The sequence below is a fragment of the Eptatretus burgeri genome, chromosome 9 (assembly GCF_056783735.1).
Source record: "Eptatretus burgeri isolate ZD-2024b chromosome 9, Ebu_testis_v1, whole genome shotgun sequence".
Lineage (NCBI taxonomy): Eukaryota > Metazoa > Chordata > Myxini > Myxiniformes > Myxinidae > Eptatretus > Eptatretus burgeri.
In genome coordinates this window covers 52,480,277-52,487,120 of record NC_140969.1, presented here as the reverse complement: position 1 = coordinate 52,487,120, position 6,844 = coordinate 52,480,277, and the positions used below count along the sequence as shown (strand labels likewise).

At 46.5% G+C, this 6,844-nt stretch overlaps 1 long non-coding RNA gene across 1 annotated transcript; it reads right to left on the bottom strand.

The window, feature by feature from the left end:
* Positions 1-253: 253 nt before the first annotated feature.
* LOC147020131 (uncharacterized) lies at positions 254-4,370 on the bottom strand. The gene is made up of 3 exons (XR_015061651.1): positions 3,391-4,370; positions 2,343-2,552; positions 254-2,085 (listed from the first exon to the last, which is right to left on the bottom strand). It is a non-coding gene; the product is annotated as an uncharacterized LOC147020131 (long non-coding RNA).
* Between the last annotated feature and the right edge of the window lie 2,474 nt (positions 4,371-6,844).

The window sequence follows — 6,844 nt, the reverse complement described above, 5'->3', positions numbered from 1 at the left end:
GTGTTTTATTCAACCCAAACACCCAATTTTCACTCTTGCACTTCCTTGGAGTTTTCTTAGTATGCAGGTAAATCTTCAGGCTGCTCGTTCTTATAGATTTAGAGTTATGGAGGAGACACACACATTGCCTTTTATTCATGTGTAAATATATATACATATATATATATATATATATATATATATATATATATATATATATATATATATATATATATATATATATATATATATATACATACATATACACACGAGGTCCATCAAAAAGTAACAGGACTGACTTCACAGAAATTTTATTCCAAAAAATATATTGAAATCACAGCTTGTCCCTTTCAAAATAGTTTCCCTCCAGTCTCACACACTTGTCCACCCTCTTCTTCCACACTTTGATGCACCCCTGGAAGGCTTCTTCTTGAATCCTCTGGAGCTCCGACGTCACGGCTCTTTTGATGGCCTCCACATCAGGAAATTGGGTCCACTTGATCACCTCCTTGAGCTATGTGAAAAGGAAAAAATCCCAAGGGGGCAAGTCTGGTGAATACGGGGGGTGCTGCAGAGTTGGCACGTTCCTCTCCACCAGAAACTGTCAGATGCACAGGCACTGTGAGCAGGGGCGTTGTCATGGTGGAGCACCCAGGCGTTGTTCTCCCACAGATCCCTCCTGTTGTCCCGAACGGATCTCATAAAGTGCCAGAGGATCTCCTTGTACACATATTGATTCATTGTTTGACCCTGTGGTGGAAACTCGAAGTGGACAATGCCCTTGATTTCAAAAAACGCGATGAGCATCACCTTGACATTCGACTTCGACATCCTTGTTTTCTTTTGTCTTGGTGATGCCGGACTTTTCCACTGACGATTCTGCCATTTGGTCTCGGGATCGTGTTCGAATATCCACGATTCATCACCAGTAATGACTCTCCCAAGCAGGTCTGGATCGTCCTCGAGGCACTTAATAATGTCTTGACAGACAATGACTCTGCTGTTTCTAGTCCTCGGACAACAGCTTGGGGACCATCTTTGCGCACACCTTGCACATTTCGAGATTTTCAGTGATGCCCCAGACAGTGTCCTTGTTGATGGAAAGTTCCTCAGCAATCATCCGCACCACGAGTCGACGATCTGCGCACACCATGTGCTTCACATGCTCAATGTTGTCCGCTGTTCTGCTCATTGAAGGTCTTCCAGACTGTGGATCGTCTTCAACCTCCTCCTGTCCCACTTTGAACCTCTTGTGCCATTCAAATGTTCATGTACGTGACATCGTTTCTTCCCCGTAGACTTGCTGCAGTATTGCGAAGGATTTGGAAGGTGTTTTGCCAAGCTTGTCAAGAAACTTCAGATTGGCTCTCTGCTAATGACTCCGAGTGCGACGACTCAGACTAGACAACATGTAAAGCACGACCTGTAAAAAAAATCACACAATGAGCGCAGTCAACCATAATCAATCATATATGTAGCTGGAATGTTGCGAAAGACTGTGACGCAACCCGTTCATTCAAGTTGTGTAAGTGGAGCTCACAGCAGGCTCAGTCTCATTACTTTTTAGATGGACCTCATGTCTTTTGGGTAAATAAAATTGTATAAGAATACGTGCTAAAGTTAAGACTGCTCTTTTTTGTATTTTGCTTTTTGCCTGTAAATACTTGCTTTTGTGATTTCTCGCTTTTGTGAATAAAGGCCTGTAAATCATGCGTTTTTCACCATTGCTTGTGCGTATAAATAAATAATTGCTGGTTTGGCTTTAAAATCTGTCTCGTTTGGCCTTTCCTCCATTGCTCTGACACAGTGTACAAGTATTGTGAGAGGGGAAGTTGTACCCCACCGACTGGCTCTACTCGTTAGCCAGTGTGCATGTGCTGTATCGCTCGGCAGTAATCTGAGTGTGCACTGAGAGCACAAAACTCAATACATTTAGTCACCTCCCCAAGTAAATGGATAACCCTGTTGGAGTTAACGAGGTTAAATGACATTCGTGGCTGCTTGGTAACCTGCCAGATCGTGAGTTATCCACGGTTGGTGGCTTCAGGACTGGGCGTTCGGTGGGAACCCAAGGGCTTCCCCTCATGGTGAACCTCGGACCCCGGGCTGGAACAAAAAAAAGAAAGAAAAGAAATAAGTGAAAAAATAAATACAGGTGTGCGACCTGAAACAATGGGAAGTTTGGTTTGTTATTGCTTACAATGTGTAATCTTACCCACTTGTACACCCATACACATACATAGAAGCCGATATACTTTTGACACAACTCCGGGGAGTATCAAAACGAGTTGAGAGACGTTTCTAGGCTGGAACCAAGCCTGAATTTTTAAAAATTCATTCAGTATGCAGGCACTATAACTCACCTACTCTTCGCGAAAGACACCCTGGGATCTTGAACAGATCATGAGTGTTGCCAGATGGGCCCTCTCACTTCATATCCTTTTGATGGACAGCACAAACAATGATACATCAGCTTGTACATGAAAATTCCAGGATGACAGTTTATAGTTGGGTGGAGATTCAAACCCAGTTTTGAGAACCTTTTGAACGCCGTCCTTCCTCGTATTTCGATTCTGGAAACAACAAATAAAAACGATCTCCGCATATATCATTGAGTTTAGGACGAGTCGACAATGCAAGCTTACCACGCCAGCATTGTATTTTCAATTTATTCATCCTTATCATAGCCATGCGCCAACATCCTTGCAAAACTTTTTCCCTTTTATGGCTTTAAAATCTGTCTCGGTTGTCTCGGTCCCTTTTCCCTTTTATGTCTCAGATGAAGAAGCATGTTAGTCATGGCCAAAGCATTTAGTTTGCACTGCCACAGAAATCAGATTAATATGATGTTCAAATGCCTTGTCGTTTACCTGTTACAACACAACTCGGAATCCAAATGTGTCCCTTACATAAGTCAACTATGAGCCACATATAAATTCGGTTTGTTTTAACTGCGGAGAACTGTTCATTGTGAAGTTCGACTCGATTCAAGTCCTCCCTCCTCTTCCAGCCTCGTTCCCTCTCACTTCCTCCCTTTGTTTCACGAAAACACAGGTACGTTTCATTGTCAATTCACTAATATGACTTTCCAATGAAGGAAAGGCTTAACCGTTCGACTGAGCAAATGCAGCAATAATGTGCAATCTGTGTATGTTATGCCAACCGAGGCCCAATTTCTACTGAGGACTTTCCTACAATTAGCATGTCATGGAGTGACATTTTTCTGGCCAAAGCCTGGGGAATGAGTGCAAGCGGCCAGGTGTGTGTATATACATGCAGAAACCTGCAGGCAAAGATTTCCTCGTTTTTTTTTTTTCTTGGAGGGTTTAACAAACAACCGTTTGGTACATGGACACGCAACAGCGTAGTGTTCCAAGTGGGGAATCATTTTGAGAAATTGTTGACACTTACATCGAGTTTCGTTGTTGACATTCACTGGGTGTCGGCTGTATTCCCCACACAGAATCTTCCTGCAGCTGTCTGTCTCCCTTGGGGGCCTCTGCCATTTCAACATCATGCCAGAGACTGAGACTTTGCTTGGCAGAGCCAATGCCTGCTGTCACCAACGCCGGGTAATTCCAAGTGCCATGGTTCTCCGTATAACGCAATCGCCAAAAAGAGCTCTTTTGTGCCAACGCAAGTGGTTGTATATTTGCTCAGCAGGTTTGAAAACCTCTTGAATCAAGAAACACAAGAGTTGCAGGAATTAGTTTTACCCTGTGCTAACAAGCATGGCCAAAAACGTGTTTGAAAGAATCCATTCCCCAATGGTGCCCTTATGCAGGTGGACTGCTTGTTGCGAGGCATTTTAAATATGACAAAAATAAAAGAGGTCTGGGAAATTTAATATCATCACGGATATGCTACAAAGCAAGTGTGCAGCAGGAAATAATTACTTAGCCTGTAGGGGAAATGTTTTGTGAATGTGGATGTTGCTGGATATTTCAAGAGTGCAAAGCCCAGGGTGAGGATGGGGGTTGCTCACATCGATAGCATGAAACTCAAGAAGGAACTGAGTGATTTTCAGGGCACTAGTGGTTTCTCTCAGCCCCAAACCTTGCTCAGCAAAGCTCCAAAGTTTCAAAAAAAAAAAAAAAAAAAGGAAATCACAAACAAAGAAAATTGCTTAACTTGCATTGTTCGACTCTTTGGGTACTACTACCACCACTACTCCGACGACTACTACTTCGTTTGCACTCCGCAATTATTCCCAGGCTGTGGGGTTGGCCAAGGAATGTTTTCGTTTTCTTTCACGAACCGGCCGGTCAGGCCTAACTTTCCACTGAAGGTGATTTGGGCAGGAATTAGTCTTTCGTTCAGGGTGCTAATGCTGTCTCGTCTGCTCTTCACGTTAGACACCGTGGGATCTTTAATATCCACCGACGAATGCTAGCAGACAGGACAAACGGATGAACATGCTTCCGAGGGAAGGTGTACTTTGTGATGGAATGCCCTGCCTGTGAATCACCAACCCAGCAGTTTATAGTCAGGTCAGCAATCAAACTGGGATGAAAGGCAAATCGACCTCCTTGTTGGATTGAACTTTGCCTCTCTACATTTTCAAAATGACAGGTGATTGTGGAGAAATATTGAGAAAAAATTTGACGTAAACAAGCAAATGAAGCCAAACCGTATTGAGTAATATGCACAGGTGGCTTTCTGTCCCATTGACAACGTGGTAAGTGAAAAGCGAAAAATCATAAGGAGGCAAGTTGAAGCATCACAATTAAAAAATATATATTCATATGCAACAATAAGCTGCATGGCTGGGAACACAGCGATGCCACTGATGCAGTGCCCCCTGTTCTCAGGAAGCTGGTACTCATTTTGCTGATCTCAAAAGGATGACAGGCTGGGTCAACCAACCTGATATATTGTAACAGCATGACAGGGGCTCAAACTCAAGACCCTACGATCTTAATCCAGCCACCTTTACTATAAAGCCAACACCAGGGTTAGCATCACACTGAAAAGCATCTAAATAGGAGGGTAAATAAGGGGAACAAGAGCGAGAATTGCTTTGCAATACATGTCTCAAAACAAGGTGATAGTTTCTCAGTTCAAAAAGGGCTCAAGTCTGTGAAAAATTGACGAAATGCCATGAAACTCGAATTTGTTATGTAACTTATCACAATCAAGACATGCACCAAGTTTCAGTTAAATATTGTTACGGATTCGCGCCCGCCGGCGTGCTGACGGCCACGTAACTCGAATCGCGGCACGTCGCCCACCGGACGGACAATCCAGTCGTGACCCTCTCGGACTAACGCCGGGAACCAGTCACGGGTGGACCTTTCGGTCTCACCGCGATCGAGCCAATCAGCCCCCGTGTGGGAGAGGGTTGCTCGCCAAATTCGACCTACCTAAGTACCCACGCGGAGGGTAGACCGGGCGATCGCACCTCGCCGCAGGTCGACTTCGGACACGGGCCACTTAAGCGACCCGTTCCGTATTATCGGGATAACCGAGCGGTGTTATCGTCGACCTCGACGGTTCGATTAATTATCGGGCGTATTCAGCCCACTACCAACCCTTTACGTGAAGCAAGATGAGGATTCAATGAGAGAAATGACGAAGCGAAGCGGGAAACAGTTCAACACAAAGCACATTTATTCGCGACGAACGGAAAGCACACATATTCAATTCCACCAAAAGCACATAGAAAAGAAAAAAACAATTCAATTTACACAAAAAGCAAATGTAAAAGCGAGGACACAATGCAGAGCTAATACCGACTACCGAGCACACGGCAACACTTATACAATTCTACTTCACAGACGGCGCCGACAACACATACCCAAAACCAAGGAAAAGAATAGAGAACCCTCAAGGATGAGGCGGGCCTGAGGCCGAGACCGGGTCGGGCCTACCCGTCTGGTGATGAGACGCGGAGCGGCGATGGTGCCTCAACTCCGCGGGCCTCGCGGGCAGTGTCTGGTAGGGGGTGGGAAAGGGGCCCCCTTGGTCGCACTATCTCAGCGCGGGGGGAAACAGGAGGGGGTTGCTGATGCTCGGGGTATAGAGGATTTTTATTGTCCCGCGACGAGCGTCTCCACCTCGGCCAGGTCGCGCTGTCGGCCTCCCTGCACGACGCGAGCACCCCCTCGTCTGCCCTCGCCGCCTCTCCACAGCTCCGTCCCCTCCGCTCCGGCTCCAACGCACACGACGACCAGCTCCTTCTTGCCAACTCCACCGCCCGCGAAGTCTTAACTCTCTCATCCCTTGACTGACGAACACGGTCGCTTGTATCAGCCCCGTGGCTTCACGCTCTCATCTTTGACCCCCTCCCTTCGACCTTTCACCTCGCTCCCCATTGGCCCGAGAAAAAGTGGGCGTGAATGCTTTTTGATCCATAAATTTGCATATATCGATCGCCCTCCAACGCCCTGGGGGCGGGGCCAAATCGCCCCTCGCTCACCGATTGGACGGAACAAAAGTGGGCGTGTGTCGTTTTTGATCCGTTTTTGAAGCAGAAAATCCGTGGTTTTGTACATGTTGCTCGGCGCGCGCCCTGCACGAGTCCAACACCGGCACCCACAAGCGGCGCAAGAACGGTGGCGATGCGACGGTTGCGAGGTGTGACGTGAAGGTCGTGGCGGTGGGTGGTTGATGTGGTGGTCGGTGGTGGTAACAATGGCGGTTGGTCCAAATTAAAGATAGTAAAAGAAAAACGGCTATCCTGAAGAGTCGCAGCACGCATAAATGACATGTATTCCCACTAGACAACGGGTTTGGGCCTAACTACACATGCAATGAACAGGGGGGGGGGGGCAAAGCAAAAATTGAACGGGGCTGGTGAACATGGGCAGTGGGCATGGCATGGCAAAGGTGAGCAGGCAAACACAGCCCGCAGAAGAAGGCCGCT